Here is a 17646-nt window from a genome sequence, read left to right on the forward strand (position 1 = left end):
GAATAGGAGGAAGGTTGATTCTATCAAGAGTCGCTGCGGCGTACTTTTCTCTTTACGACGGTGCACGACTCTGCTAAAGAAAATTTCTGCACTTGATCTGTGTTGTTTTTCAATACATTCTTTGGGTCTTTAACATTCTTTTAAGGGTTTAATTGCACCTTAATATGCTCTTGATTTACATTTATTGATTCCTTGGTTGATTCATTCAAATTCTTGATTCTTAAAGTTAAGTTACTTGTTGGGTATTTGATTGCTTAAAGTGGTTCAAGTTCTTATATGACCAGATCTGGAAAAGAGACACTTTTGCCACTTGATATTGAAATAAACAAGACCTTAAGGACACCTGAGAGAGAAAGGCTACTTAAGGGTACTAATGGTCTGTATTTTGAACATTCCACACCATTTACACCTCTCTTTTCATTGCACTATGAATATTGTTATGATCCTTCTAAATTTGCTGAATCTGATTCTTCACTCAGTAATTATATAGACTATCATTTTGTCATGGATCAAAACAATATGCTTAAAGATAATGAAGCACTTAGGGTGACTGAAGTCCATAGAGAGGAGGAAAGACCCAATCTTAATAACAATGGGCAAGAGCAGCATGTTACACCTTACTTCTAATATGGTTTAGAATTTATTCTGAGGCATTCTAGACCATATTGGATGGTCTTGGGCTCAAAAATATCCAAAAAATGCTGATTTTTAGATTTTTACTATTCATGTGGTAAAAATTCAGTTTTCTGGTCTAACTTGAAAAAATCATAACTTAATCTAAAAAAATCAAAATGGAATGGTTCAAAATTTTATGAAAAGATCTTTGAATACTCTTTCAAAGAAAAATAGACTTGTGAACCAATTCCATTTGAGAAAGTGTTAGGTTTTTGTGGAAATCACCCCTGTCCTTTTGATAAAAACTCTTTTTCCAGATTCTGGACCTTAACTTTAAAAAATCATTATAAATCGTGTAGTTGGCTATTTTTAATGTGATAGCTTAGAATGTGATCTACATTAACACCAAATTTTGTGATTTAATGCGTTTAGTAACTTAGTAAAAACGTAGCTCCAAGTTGGCATCCTGTTTGGGGTTACAGCATCCTATCATCATACATTTACATAACCAAAATATAATTGTTTCCTCATGGATCACCACCACAATTACCCTTGAATTTACAGCTTCCCTTTTTGTGATTCAGCCCTAAAATGTTAGGTTATATATGGGGGATGAGATTTCAATGAAATCCCAGTAGCAAGATCAATCAACCAAAACATCAACACGCATCATTATAAAGCACTTTAACATTAGCAATCATAGGAAAACTAATCTTTTTATAATAGGCAACCTCAACATTCAAGGCCATGGGAACAAAATGCAAGGAGCAACCATATCACAAATATCATAGTTCAACCATATAATAGCAAGCATTCATGCCATAAATAACAATGCAAAGTTAACATTAATGGCTAATTAAATCCCACTACCTTAATCCAAATGCTCTTGATTCTTTGACCTTCTTCCTCTTCTCCACAATTAACAAACCCTAACATCACAAACCATAAAAGGGGCAGCAACATTACCAACCAAACCATATCAAAAATCAATAACAAAACTCAATTAAACCCTTGCCCTTTAAAGCTTTAACCTTTGATCTTTAATTTTTGAGTTTTGTTTCCTTAAGCCCAAAAAATTCTTTCTTGGTTCCTTCCTATATGATTTTTCATGTAGAATCCAAATATGGGTTTGGATCTAAGAAAATAAAATTCCTTCCTCAAGAACCAAGTGGGCCGAATAGGGGGTATATCTTTTCTAAAAATCACAACTTTGATTTTAATGCCTCCAATACTTTTTCTTTAGGTTTATCCTACACCATTTTCTATTTTGAACACCATGAAAGCATCAAAATATTGAAAAAATCATCCTAGGTTAGGGTTCTCATCTTGGCCAAACCATACCCCCTTAAAGTTCAGCCATGAAATCTTTTCAAAACAACACCAAACCACTTGTAATCACCTTAAATCATAGTGTTCTAACTATGTCTAACCTCAAAACTTTCCTCCCCTAACATTAACCAATTCGGCCAATACCATCAAGAGGCAAGAATGAAATTTTTCAACCATCAAACTCAAGAGAATCAAGCAAGGAACAAAATAATATCAACTACTAACCTTAACTCCATGCTTTCTTGATCCAAGTTGCTTGCTTTCTCCTTGAACTCACTCAAAGATCACTCTTGCTCTCTCATTTTCCTTCTTGGCCGAAAATGGAGTCTTGAGAAGGAGGAGGATGAGCTCTTATTAATGCTAAACAAATATCTCAATCATCCACATTAATAGTAGGCCAAGTGTCACTTGCCTATTGAGTCTTGAAACTTCTCTCTTAATTAACTTAATATCAAATGAAATTAATCTCAAAAGTCAATATCCTCTCTAATCAAGGCTTGACACTTGTAAATTTTTAATTACTTTCTAATAGGGGCTTAACAAGTGGCAACTTATGAGCCAAGTAAAGTGTAAGACTCTAGTTTTCACTTTATTGGTGCACTTTTACTCCGAGTTTAATTTTTTTGTATAATTACAGTACTCTAGTCTCTGTAATTATTTTCTATCAGATCCATAATTTATTCTCCTCATTTTTATTTTTCTAAAATGCCCTCTTTGTCTCAAATTCCAATTCCAAATAATTAAATAAAAAGAAAAACTAATTTCCTTCTCTTTAGCGATTTTTTCAATTTTTCAAGGAATTAATCTTGTATATTCGAAGGTCTCCTTTTAATTCCATAATCTCTCATAATTCTTTGGGGAATCATAGGAATTTTCTTGGAATTTTATTCTCCTTCCAAATTTTTATTTGGAATTTTTCAAATAAAAGGCTTTAAATTAGGCTAAATCAACCTTAAATTCCTTTGTAATTTCTCTAAAGGCAATTTGGCCTTAAAACCAATTATATAATCTCATATAATTCTCAAGGAACATTGTCCTTATTTTTTCCTTAATTTTTTGAGACTTGAAAATATTTTTCATAATTATTCTTGACCAATTTTTCTTAATTAATCGAACATTTCATAATTGACTTGAAAAATCATACTACTTATTTTCCACTATAATTATTCTATTTCTCCTTATTTCTTTTGGCTCTTAAATTTTCAGGAATATTCTTATTCCTAATTATCATATTACTAGATGTGACATAACAAGCTAAAAATAGTACGGCTAATAATGTCAGGCATCAAAGCATAAGAGAAATGAATTCTTCTAATGTTGATTATAATCCTTATGGCTTTTACAATTTTAATGCTAATTTTGAATTAAAAGGAACCTTGATAAGAGCCTTACCTTAGTTTCATAGCAATACAGGTGAGGACCTACATAGGCATCTCTAAAACCTTCACATGATCTGTTCTTCCATGAAGCCTCTAGGAGCTCACCTAGGTGACGTTCTAAGTAGAGCCTTCTTGTTTTCTATGGAAGGCATGGCCAAGGAATGGCTATACATGTTGCCTCAACATTTTGCAACGCTCTCATGGGAGCAATTGAAGAAGTAATTCTCAGAAATATATTTCCCAGCTTTAAGGATAGCTAGGATGAGAAAGGAAATTTGTAGTGTTCAACAAGGGATTAGAGAAAGTCTCTATGAATATTGGACAAGGTTCATAGCTTTACTTGCTAAATGCCCACATCACCAAATTTCCTAACCATTTTTGGTTCAATATTTCTATGATAGGTTGCTAGATCATCAAAAATCCACCATTGATGCTATTGGTGGTGGTGGTTCTTTGATTGACTTAACCTCTCAAGGTGCATGGGATCTATTAGAGAAGATGATTGTAAATAATCAACAATTTGGGGTTAGAGATGCTCCCCATGTACATGGAGTAGGAGGTTGGCAATTGTCACATATAATAATTTGGTAAATAAGAGAAAGAATGTTCCTAGACACTTAAGGGCTTGAATCATAGGAAGAAATGAGATGACACAACTCTTAAATTTAATACAGTGTCAGGGCAAAAGTATAATTTTCAAAAGTTACAGGCAAGTTTATATAATTTTAGAAAACATATTGAAATTCCAAAAATTATTGAATAATTGTGAAAAATAGGGAAAAGCCCCCTGGACAGTATGTTAGTCTCAAAAAGTCAAAATTATGATGAGAAATAATTATTATTGAATTTCCAGTCATTATGAAAGTTTGACTAATTAAGAAAAATTGGTCAAAAATTAAGTATTGAAAATATTTTTAAGCCTTAGAAAATTGAGGAAAATAGGGATATTGTGCATTGAGAATTATATAACAGTATATAAGTAGTTTTATTCCCAAATTAGCCTTAAAAATTATAAAGAAATTTAAGGGCTAATTAAGCCAAATTGCGACTTTTATTTGGAAAATTTCAAATAAATACTTTTAAGAATAATTAAATATCAAAAAATTCATAGTGTATCCTTGGGAATTATAAGAGATTATGAAGTAGAAAGAAGCCCCATAAATGTTCAAAAATTCTAGAGATGTCTTCCCGCATAAATAAATCATTATAAAAATTAAAATAATTTTCTTTCTTTACCATTGATAGAAAATTATGATGGTAACAAAGGAGAGCATTTTGGGAAGAGAAAAATGGTAAGAATGTATTATGAACCTGACAAAAAATAATTAAACTGGCTAGGATACTGTAATTGTGAAATAGAAATTAATTTCAATGCAAAATGTACTGATAAAGTGAAAAGAACTTGAATTTTACTTAGCCCACATTTTGCCGCTTGTCAAGCTATGAATGGAGACAATTAAGATGCCGCTTGTCAAGCCAAGTATGGAGAGGATTTTGACTTTGAAAAATCAATTTCAATTGGATTTATTTTAAGATTGGAAATTGGTGCAAGATTGATTAGGGAGTTGACACCTAATTGTTGTAATTAAAGTAATCTTGGATGGCAAACAATTGAGGTTTGGCTTATAAATAGCCATCTCCCTCCCTCACAATCACTCATTTTTGGCCAATTAGGGGGAACTCTTGCCAATTTCTTTCTTGAACTGCAATCAAGGAGAACTATCTACTTTGATCACATAAGCTTCGATATAAGTTTTGTTTGATGTTCTACCTTGTATTATGCTTTGTATTCCTAGGTTTGGTGGTTGAAAAATATTGATTCCCCTAAGGGGAGGTGCTGGCCAAAATTTATTAGAAATAGGAGAGGATGATTTTGATGTTGAACCTAGGTTAAAGACGTTGGTTATGGCTTATTTCTAGTGGTATTGTGTTGAAATTTGAAAGATTGCATGATATGGAATTTATGTCCTAGGATGTGATTTTGTGAGTTTTGATGCTTCCATTGGGTTTAAAATGGAAAGTGGTATAAGGTAAACCTAAAGAACAAGCTTTGGAAACATTAGAATTAAAGTTAGGAATTTAGGACCTTGTATCATGCCATTTGGCTAACACTGTTTGAAAGGGAAGGAATTTTCTTTTCATGAATCCAAGCTCATATTTGAATTCTACATGAAAAATTATGTAAGATTTACCTAAAAGGATAGTTTTTAGGTTATAGGGAATAAAGCTCCAAAATTCAAGGATTTAAGAGTTAAGGGTTAGTTAAGTATTGTCAATAAGTCTTGTGTAGTTTGAGTTGTAACATGTTTGCCTCTTTGTAATGTGATGTTTAGGATTTGACATTTGTGCTAGAAAAGAGCAAGAACAAAGACCAAAAGAGCACTTGGATCAAGGTAGCAAGATTTAATTAACTTTAATATTGATATTGCATTAATTGTTGATGCATGGATTATTGCTATTATGTGGTTGAGCTATGATGAATGTTTATAGTGCTACTCCTTACATTGAATGCCTTGGTTATTGCATGTTAGAGATTGTTTTAAGTATGAGAAAGAATTAGTTTCCTAATGATAGCAAATGTTGAAATGCTTGATGATAGTGCATGTTTGATGTTATGGTTGATTTCATTTTGCTATTGGGATTTTAATGAAATCTCATTCCCTCCAAATGCAATTAATTTTTCCTAGGGGCTAAACCATCCAGGAGGAAGAAGAAAATGTTGAAAGAATCATGTATATCTATGAAACTCCCTTGACTTTTGACAATTGTAAATAAATGTATGCATGGATACTGTAATCATTTAAGCTGTTATCTTGGGCCTATAATCTGACTAAGCTTTTGTTAGTATTAAATTATTAAATTTGTCATGATTATAGTTCCCATGTTAAGCTTCAAATTAATAGGTAGAATGTACCATTTGGGTATATGTACAAATTATGGTGATTTTTCAAAGTTATGGCTTGAAATGTGGAAAAAGTTTTTGACTAATGGAACAGTAGAAACTTCCGTACCAAACTGGCACTTTTTCACACCGAATTGGTTCCTAAGATTATTTTTTGTTTAAAGATCAATTAAAGAGCTTTCAGTAGGACTTGAAATCACTCTGTTTCAATTTTTTTAGAATTAATTATAAATTTTCAAAGTTGAATAGAAATTCTAGATTTACCAAATGAACAGTACCTATGTAGTAACATCCCAAATCCGTTTTTTCTAAATCTATAGCCATCCAAAGTGGTTTGAACTGACATAAAATAGACTCTAAGGTAGTATAGAAATAAGGTGTAATATTTTTGATTTCAAAGCAAAGGTTCTGGCATAGGATAGAATACTCTACTTAGTTTAGCCTATTAGTTAATATGTTAATTGAGGAGAAATTGACATGTTAGTAAGTTTTGCAGGAAACCTTATGGATTTTGATTCTAAGTCTGAGCTGTCAGTAAACCAAGGAGATATACCTAATCTAGATGATCTGAAGTAGGAGGAGGACCTAATGAAGTGGATATTAGGGGATGTTAGCCCATGATACTCGTCAATAGGCTCTAGTGTGTACTCAAAGCATTGGGTACACCATACGGGCTATACTTGGAAGGAGCTAGTGAACCTACCCAGACCTAGTACTTTGGTGACTAGTTTGCTTGACCCTGAAAGAGCCTATAGGTTTGACTTTCCTTGGCCCAGTCAGCCTATTACTCCAGGTATCCATCCGAGTGACATAGCAAGCCCTAGTACTTTACAAACTGTACCCCCAGTACTAGTAGCACTTGTTCCAGCTCCATCAGAGCCTGAGATCCGTAACCACGATCAGCTGAGAGAGAGGATGAGATACTTGGGTTGCCATATCAAGAAGGGTGTAGATTAGGATTTGATCACTTATTTGGATTACCTATTGGATGTGAAGCTATTGTACCAAGTCCATAGTTAGGGCAACCCTTATCTAGACCCCAAGGACTGGCTTCAGACTATGACAGACATACTTCTAGACACTCCTAGATTATTGCATGAGATACTCCAATTAGATCAGATACTTGGTTCTAATGTTGAGGACTGGATTCAAACCTTTAAAGACTTTATTATTATCCATTTCTTGTAGACAGTTAAGGATCCTCGTGGAGGCTAACATAGAAATATTTTGGGTACTGTTGACCTTAATAGGTTAGATGGTTGAAGCATATATGATATGTATGAACTAATCAGCATATAAATATGAAAACTTTACTGCTTTGTGTGATGCATGAATGATGTTTGATGAATAAAATCCAAGTATGATGTTTACTTCCTTATTCCTTTCTTATAATTTAGAATAGGTATTGAAATAGTTAAAACTAGAAGGGACACATCACTGGAGAGACCCTTAGGAAATAATGCAAGGTTCCTCCAGACCCTTTACAAGTAATCCTAGATTGCTTAGAACAATAACAAAGGATGATTGAGAAAATGAAGACGACTCAAGCTCGCAAGGAGCAAGAGAAGGACACCACGATAGCTGTAGCGGTAGCAGTGGCAATGACTAACCTAAACATTAGGCAACCAAAGGAGGAAGTACCAGCAATTCAAGAACCTGAGTAGCCACCTAGACCGACAATATCGACAGTAGACCCTAATAGCATCTAAGAGTGGATTATGTAATTTTGCAAACACAATTCATCTTCATTTGATGGGGTGTTTGATGTCTAGGTAGCTGAAGATTGGATAAATCGTTTATAGAAAATCTTCAAAGTGTTGGATTGTCTAACTAAATGGAAGGCCTAAATGGCGATCCATAAACTTGAGAAGGATGCCAATCACTAGTGGAAGAACACTGAGCTAATACTCAAAGCTCGACATACCAGAGTGATGTGGGAGGTATTTTTCAAGCAGTTCTATGAGAAATATTTTCTAAGGTTAGTTAAGGATGAGAGGGAAGTGAAGCTCTTGACCCTTAAGCAGCAAGATAAGGAACCATTTGATGAATACTTGGCAAAGCTTATTTGCCTCTCTCACTACTCTAGTTACCAACATTACTAGGAGGATGAGACAACTGAGAAAATGGTCAGAGGACTAAAGTAGTCCTTGAGAGAAATGATAGCTCCCAAACAATTTGAGGAGTTCAATAAGGTAGTTGAAGCTTGTTGAATTACTGAATAGCTTGAACCATTACTTAATAACTAAACCAACTCCTAAGAGAGAGAAGAAGGATTAGGGCAAAGTCCCTTCTAGTACTAACAAGAAGAGGAAAAGGCAATTGGATAACAAGAAGGCAAAAAGGGAAGCCACTAACAAAAGGGTAAGAAATGCGCTATCTGTGGCAAGAACCACAATGATAGGCTGTGTATGGCAGGACAGAACGTCTGCTTTACTGTGGTAAACCTGAACACTTTTAAGGGAATGTCTGCAGAATGCTGAGAAGCTGAGAATCCGACTTCAAGGGCGAGTGTTTGCTTTCACTCAGGACGAGGCTGGGAAGTCACCAGACATAATCTAAGGTATGATCATTATTAATAACTTCCCGGTGATTCAATATTTGATTTTGGTGCTAGTCATTCTTTCATATCATATGTTTGTGTTAAATGACTCGACTTAGTTATCAATGCACTGCCTTATAATATACATGTGTCCCTGCCTACTCACTCTAGAGTAGTCACATCAGATGTTTGTTTAAACTGCATTGTTCAATACGAACACTGTTGCACTACCTTAGATTTGATGTGCATGCCCTTCCATAAAATCGATGTGATAATTGGTTTAAATTGGTTGTCATCCTATAACATATTGTTGGACTGTAAGAACAAAGCCCTGATCCTTCCCCCAAGAGAAGTAGATTTGCATCCCAAAGTTAAGTTAAACTTCATAATAGAAGCCCAAGCTAACAAATGCCTACGAAAATATTGTCAAAGATTTCTTGTTTTCCTCTTGATACAAGCAGAAATTAAAGAGGGGATAGAAGAAATTCTGGTTGTTAAAGGATTCCCTGAAGTATTCCCAACAGAGATCAAAGGACTACTAGTGGACAAAGCAGTAGAGTTCCTAATTGATATTGTACCTCAAGCCAGATCAATTTCCAAAGCCCCTTATACAATGGCTCCTAATAAGATACGGAACTGAAAAGGCAGATAGAGGAGTTACTCGAGAAGGGTTTTATTAGACCTAGTATTTTGCCATGGGTTGCTCCAGTGTTGTATATCAAAAGGAAGGATGGTAGTCTAAGATTATTTATAGACTACAGGAAACTAAATAAGATCACTATTAAGAATAAGTATCTACTTCTTAGAGTAAATGATATGTTAGTCCAGTTAGTTGGTGCTAGTATATTCTCTAAGATTGACTTGAGATTTGGCTACCATCAACTCAAGATTGAGCTCGTTATGGGCACTACGAGTTCTTAGTGATGCCATTTAGATTGACAAAAGTACCTGCGATATACATAAACTACATGAACAGGATCTTTTGACCTTATTTAGATCAATCTATGGTCGTTTTCATTCATGATATCCTAGTGTATTCCACTTCTCCTGAATGCATGAGAAACACCTAAGAATTGTCTTGAATACCCTAAAAGGAAAGCAACTCTTTCCTAAACTTAGTAAATACAAGTTTTGGCTGTAGGAAGTTTGTTTTCTCAGCCATATAATTTCTCGAGAGGGAGTATCTATTGACCCCAACAAAGTTGAGATAGTACTTAATTGGGAATGACCTAAGACAGTGACTGAGATCAAAAGTTTCCTTGGACTTATGGGGTATTACATATGATTTATTAAGGACTTTTCTTGGATTGTTCTTCTGCTGACCAAGCTTACTAGGAAGAACCAGCTGCTCATGTGGGATGGAAAGAGTGAGGTTAGTTTTTAGGAGCTAAAGAGGAAGCTCACCTCTACTCCCGTACTTAAAATCCCTGATCCCATGCAGACCTATGTGGTCTACACAGATGCTAGCAAGCAAGGACTGAGATGCGTGCTTAGCCTACGCTTCACGCTAGTTGAAATCTCATGAGGAAAATTACCTGAAGATGTAGAGACATTCCCTATACAGAGCAACAATAGAGTTGTTTTGCGACTACAAGAGCCTTATGTATCTGCAAGATCAGAAAGAGTTAAATATGAGGCAATGTAGATGGATGGAACTACTTAAAGATTATGATTTCCAAATCAAGTACCATCCAGGCAAAACAAATATGGTTACAGATGCCTTGAGTGGGAAGACAGTATAGGTAGCATTATTAATGATCAAGGAACAGAAGCTAGTAGAGGATTTCAGAGATTAGTGTCCTCTGTACCAGATGCAATTAGTTAAGAGTAAAGGTGGTAAAATGCAATTTACAGCTCTGCTCGAGGATCAGATCTGAGAAGCGCAACATTAGGATTGATTAGCAAAAATTTTCAAAAGCAAAGTTATACAAGGGCAAAACCCAAAACTTTAAGATTTCTCATGAGGGACTGTTGATGTTTAGAAAAAGAATATATATTCCTCAAGTGGGCGATCTTAGAGAAAGGATTTTAGCAGAAGCCCATAAGAGTTTAGATACTCTTCATCCAGGAATGACCAAGATGTATCATGACATCAGAGAACTTTTCTAGTGGTTTGGAATGAAGAAAGATATAACAGAATTTGTGGCAAAATGTCTCACTTGCTAGAAGATAGAACACTAGAAACCTATGAGAAAGTTACAACCCCCAGATATCCCTAGATGGAAGTGGGATAGCATATCAATGGATTTTATAGCGGGGTTACCACTTATGTCAGCTAAGCATAATGTAATCTGGGTTATAGTAGACCGATTGACCAAGTCAGCACATTTTCTCGCTGTGAATATTAAAGATCCTCCAGAAAAGTTAGCAAAACTTTACATTAAGGAGATTGTTAGGTTGCATGGTGTCCTAAGTAGTATTGTTTCTAATTAAGACCCAAGATTCACCTCTAAGTTTTGGAGGTCTCTATAGAAAGAAATGGACAATACTCTCAGATTTAGTACATCCTACCATCCACAAACAGATAGACAAACAGAGAGAACGATCCAAACTCTAGGGGATATGTTGCGAGCATGTGCGCTTGGTTTTGACGATAACTGGGATTTATCTTGCCTTTAGCCAAATTCGTTTATAATAACAATTATCATTTTAGTATTCGAATAGCTCTGTACAAAGCACTTTATGGGAGGAAGTTCAGATCTCCCTTATGTTGGATAAAACTTAGCAGAAGAAGGATGTATGGTCTTGACTTATTAGATCAGACCTCTTAGCAAATTGAGACTATCAGACAAAGACTTCTAGCAGCTTAAAGTAGACAGAAGAGCTATACAGATACTAGAACGAGACTGTTGGAGTTTGGTGTTGGGGATCATGTATTCCTTAAAGTGTCTCCAACCACCGAAGTTAGTTGATCCCTAAAGGCTAAGAAGTTAAATCTGAAGTATGTTGGACTATTCTAGATTCTTTCTAAACCTGGACCAGTAGCTTACAAATTGGCTATTCCCCCAAATTTGAGTCAAATTCATGATGTCTTTCATGTCTCCTAATTCAAGAAGTGCCACCAAGACCCAGCTCATGTCATATAATATGACGACATTGTACTTCAATATAACCTATCTTTTGAAGTCGGACTATAGTGAATCATTGATAAGAAGGTCCAATAGCTAAGGAACAAGCAGGTTCCATTGGCCAAGGTTGTCTGGAAAGGTTTCTCATCAAAAGAGACAACATGGGCAATGGAAGAAGAGATGAAGGAAAAGTATCTAGAACTTTTCCGATAAGGTATGTTCTAAATTTCAAAGACGAATTTTATTTAGGAAGGAGAAATATCACATCCAGTAATTTGGTAAATAAAAGTAAGGATGTTCCTAGACACTTAAGGGTCAGAATCATAGGAAGAAATGAGATGACCCAACTCTTAAAGTTAAGATAGTGCTAGGACAAAAGTATAATTTCCAAAAGTTACAAACAAGATTATATAATTTTGAAAAATATATTGGAAATTTTCAAAAATTATTGGATAGTTATGAAAAATAAGGAAAAGCTCCCTAGACATTTTTTTAGTCTAAAAAAATTAGAATTATGATGGAAAATAATTATTATTGAATTTCCTATCAGTACAAAAGTTTGACTAATCAAGAAAAATTAGTCAAAAATTAATTATTAAAAATATTTTTTTATTCCTCAGAAAAATGAAGAAACATAGGGATATTGTGCATTGGGAATTATATAATAGTGTATAAGGGGTTTTATTCCTAAATTAGCCTTAGAAAAATTATAAAGGAATTTAAGGGCTAATTAAGCCAAATTAGGACTTTTATTTAGAAAATTCCAAATAAATACTTTTAAGGATAATTAAATCTCCAAAAAAAATTCACAATGTATCCCTAGGCATTTTGGGAATAGAAAAATAGTAAGAATGTACTATGGATCTGAAAAAAATAATTGCAGTGGCTAGGATACTGTAATTGTGAAATAGAATTAATTTTTGTGCAAAGTGTACTCATAAAGTGAAAAAAAACCTTCTTAACTTTTACTTAGCCCACATTTTGCCACTTGTCAAGCTATGAATGGAGAGGATTGAGATGCCACTGTCAAGCCTAGCATGGAGAGGATTTTGACTTTGGAAAATCAATTTCAATTGGATTTATTTTAAGATTGGAAATTGGTGTAAGATTGATTAGGGAGTTGACACATAATCATTGTAATTAGAGTAATCTTGGATAGCAAACAATTAAGGCTTGGCTTATAAATGGCCATCTCCCTCCCTCACAATCACTCATTTTCAGCCAGCTAGGGGCAACTCTTTCCAATTATTTTCTTGAAGTACAATCAAGGAGAAACCATCTACTTTGATCGCATAAGCTTGAATGCAAGCTTAATTTGATGTTCTATATTATATTATGCCTTGTATTCTTGGGTTTGGTGGTTGAAAAATATTGATTCTCCTAAGGGGAGGTGTTGGCTGAAATTTATTATAAATAAGGGAGGATGATTTTGATGTTGAACCTAGGTTAAAGACATTGGTTATGGCTTGTTTCTAGTGGTATTTGATGAAATTTGAAAGATTGCATGATATGGAATTTTTGTACTCTATTCAGCCAAGTCTGGATTTATGCCCTAGGATGTGATCTTGTGAGTTTTGATGCTTCCATTGGGTTTAAAATAAAAAATGGTGTAGGATAAACCTAAAGAATAAGCTTTGGAAGCATTGGAATTAAAATTGAGAATTTAGGACTTTTGTATCACACCACTCGACCGACACTGTTTGAAAGAGAAGGAATTTTCTCTTCATGAATCCAAGCTTATATTTGGATTCTCCATGAAATTATGTAGGATTGACCTAAAAGGATAATTTTTAGGTTAAAGGAAATAAAGCTCCAAAATTCACGGATTTAAGGGTTAAAGGTTACCTAAGTATTGTCAATAAGTCTTGTGTGGTTTAAGTTGTAACATGGTTTTCCCTTTGTAATGTGATGATTAGGGTTTGACATTTGTGACAAAAAAGAGCAAGAACAAAAAACAAAACAATGTAGCAAGATTTAATTAACGTTAATGTTGATATTGCATTAATTGTTGATGCATGGATGATTCCTATTATGTGATTGAGCTATGGTGAATGTTTATATGGCTACCCCTTGCATTGAATGCTTTGGCTATTGCATGTTAGAGATTGCCTTAAGTATGAGGAAGAATTAGTTTCCTAATGATAGCAAATGTTGAAATAGTTGATGATGGTACATGCTTGATGTTATGGTTGATTTTATCTTGCTATTAGGATTTTAATGAAATCTTATTCCCTCCAAATGAAATTAATTTTCCTAGGGGCTGAACCATCCATGAGGAAGAAGAAAATGTTAAAAGAATGATGTATCTTGGAGATGTAATAAATGTATGCATTGATGCTATAACCCTTTATGTTGTTATCTTGGAGATGTAATCTGACTAAGCTTCTATCCATATTAAATTCTGAAATTTGGCTATATGTATAAATTATGGTGATTTTTCAAAATTAGGACTTGAAATCTGGAAAAAGTTTTTAACCAATAGAATAGTAGAAACTTCTGTACAAATCTAGTACTGTTTCACACCGAATTGTTTCCTAAGATTATTTTTCTTTTAAAGAGCAATTAAAGAGCTTTTAGTAGGACTTGGAACCACTTCTTTTTTTTTAATTATTTATGAATTTTTAAAATTGGACAGAAATTCTGGATTTACCAAATGAACAATACCCTTGTAGTAATGTCCCAAATCCATTTTTTCTAAATCTATGGCCATCTAATGTGGTCTAAACTAACATGAAATGGACTCTAAAGTAGTATAGAAGTCAGGTGTAACGGCAATCGGATGAGATCCTAAATAAATTGGCTATTTTAAGTGACCAACTTGTTTGTATGCAAAAAGCCATGCAAACTCAACAAAGTCACCAAGTCAAAGCCCTCCACACTACTCCCATAACTTAAGCTCTTGCCCCTAAGTATGAGGAAGAATTAATTTCCTAATGATAGAAAATGTTGAAATGCTTGATGGTTGTGGATGTTTGATGTCATGGTTGATTTTATCTCACTATTGGGATTTTAATGAAATATTATTCCCTCCAAATGCAATTAATTTTTCCTAGGGGTTAAACCTGAAGGGAATTGAAAGACGACGCGCAGCGGAAAAACTTAAAATTTTAAAACTTTCAATCTCTTGCCCGGATCTACCGATCGCGTTTAAGTCAGGTAGTAAGAAGCATTACCTTCAGTGTTCGATTTCCTGGTGACTCGATGATTCGGCCGTTCAGGATGCTTCTGCTTGCCTCCTTTGTCGTTCGAAGTCGACAACTCCGGTCGGCTTCCTCTACCGGTATCCACACGAGTAGCCCTCAACCTCGAACGACGTGCTAGTGTCTATGTCCGTCTAGGGTTTTCAAAATCCGTCCTCTCTCTCCTCACTTTTGGCCGTCCCTTATCTGCTTAGTGCTTTCGCTCTCACACCTAAAACCCTAGCTCCCTAATATCGAATATATAGGATGCTATAGGTATTATGAATGATATTTTAATTTCAAAATTAATCCTAAATTAATTCCGAAATTAATACAATATTAAATATTGCATAATTAGATAAGAGAACAATTAAATAAATACGGTTTATATTAAATCCGTCTCACAGATTTAATTCACCTATTTATCTAATTCAAAAAATAAAGATATGACGGAATTAATTTACATAGATCTAATTTATCCTTATAAATTAAATCTAACAATTAATATCTCTTATATTTATATAATATATATACGAATATATATATATACACGTCCACCCTATTTATTCATTGAATCTGGACATATCCTAGATTCAATGAATCTGGACATCATAACTCGTGTTGGGCTATTTTGTGTGCGACCCTGTAGGCCCATATGAAGTTGGCAGTGGGCCATTGACCATAATGACTCACAAGTCGTAAGTGGTCTCTAGCAAGACATCACGACTACCCAAAACATATGAGGATCATTGAACGATGCAACCTTTCATACAACCATATCACGTCCCTTTTGTCACACGACATTTTGGTCATGGATGAGGCATGGAGAACGTCATCCTCCTATTCATGACCGTTACTTTCTCGATCCACCAGTAGTCTGAGTATAGAAACGGAACTACCTTTCCATTATAGTATGGCCATACATTTCTCAGACTCACTCATCGAGGGGCCCAGTAATGTCTCTCTACGAATGTGAGGGACAAATTCCATCTTGACCATTCACATTCCTTCGCATGAAAAACCACTAAGCCTGAACATAGTCTTTATGATCACTCGGTCAAAAGTGACTTTTGACTAGGTCAAAGCTAAGCGTTTCTCATGTATGAATCCATGATGATCTCAGGTCAAAGGGCACAGTGACATGGTTTGTATATGAGAGAAGCTTATGACTCAACCCATGCAGCTCTCTCATAGCAGGTCGGTCCAACACCTTGTACTCTTACATGTGCCTATGACTTTAATTTATATCTCTATATATCTTTAAAGTCATACTGGTCTTATTTCATCTTTGCTCCCACATAGATGACCGACCAGGGACATTTAGGATAAACCATGAGTTATCCAAGGATAGTCATCACAGTAAACATGCAAATAATATGATAACGTAATTAATAAATTCATAAATTAACAATGTTCAAAACATAATGATTGGCCCCTAGGGCACAATTTCCAACAAAACCATCCAGGAGGAAGAAGAAAATATTGAAAGAATGATGTAAATTTATGAAACTCCTTCAGCTTTTGACACTTGTAAATAAGGTATGCATGGATGTTGTAACCCTTGAAGCTGTTATCTTAGAGCTGTGTAATCTGACTAAGCTTCTGTCCATAATAAATTCTGAAATTTGGCATGATTATAGCTCACATCTTAAGCTTCAAAACAATACATAGAACATTCAATTTGGATATATGTAAGAATTATAGTGATTTTCAAAATTTAGGGCTTGAAATCTGGAAAAAGTTTTTAACCAATGGAATAGTAGAAACTTCCATACAAATCTGGTAATGTTTCACACCGAATTGGTTCCAAAGATTATTTTTCTTTTAAAGATCAATTAAAGAGCTTTTAGTAGGACTTGGAGCCACTTTGTTTTGATTTTTCTAGAATTAATTATGGATTTTTAAAATTGGACAGAAATTCTAGATTTGCCAAATGAACAATACCCTTATAGTAACGTCCAAAATCTATTTTTCCTAAATCTATGGCCATCCAAAGTGGTCTAACCTGACATGAAATGGATTCTAAGGTAGTATAGAAGTAAGGTGTAACAGCAATCGGATGAGATCCCAAACAAATTGGCTATTTTAAGTGACAAAATTGTTTGTATGCAAAAGGCCATGCAAACTCAACAAAGTCACCAAGCCAAAGCCCTCCACACTACTCCCATGACTTAAGCTTTTATCCCTAAGTATGAGGAAGAATTAGTTCCCTAATAATAGAAAATGTTGAAATGCTTGATGGTTGTGTATGTTTGATGTTATGATTGATTTTATCTCGCTATTGGGATTTCAATGAAATATTATCCCCTCCAAATGTAATTAATTTTTCCTAGGGGTTGAACGATCCAAGAGGAAGAAGAAAATGTTGAAAGAATGATGTATATTTATGAAACTCCCTTGACTTTTGACACTTGTAGATAAATGTATGCATGGATGTTGTAACCCTTTAAGCTGTTATCTTGGAGCTATAATCTAACTAAGCTTCTATCCATATTAAATTCTGGAATTACGCATGGTTATAGTTCACATCTTAAGCTTCAAATCAATATGTAGAACGTTCAATTTAAATATATGTAAGAATTATGGTGATTTTTTAAATTTAGGGCTTGAAATTTGAAAAAAGTCTCTGACCAAT

The 17646-nt window shown here is 34.4% G+C and overlaps 1 non-coding gene across 1 annotated transcript; it reads right to left on the minus strand.

Moving 5' to 3' along the window:
- Positions 1-3581: 3581 nt before the first annotated feature.
- Positions 3582-3688, minus strand: LOC114727084 (small nucleolar RNA R71). Its single transcript, XR_003738555.1, has one exon. It is a non-coding gene; the product is annotated as a small nucleolar RNA R71 (small nucleolar RNA).
- Positions 3689-17646: the final 13958 nt, after the last annotated feature.

The sequence above is a fragment of the Neltuma alba genome, unplaced genomic scaffold (genome assembly GCF_004799145.2).
Source record: "Neltuma alba isolate B1F8T4 unplaced genomic scaffold, ASM479914v2 tig00012442_pilon, whole genome shotgun sequence".
NCBI classification, from domain to species: domain Eukaryota; kingdom Viridiplantae; phylum Streptophyta; class Magnoliopsida; order Fabales; family Fabaceae; genus Neltuma; species Neltuma alba.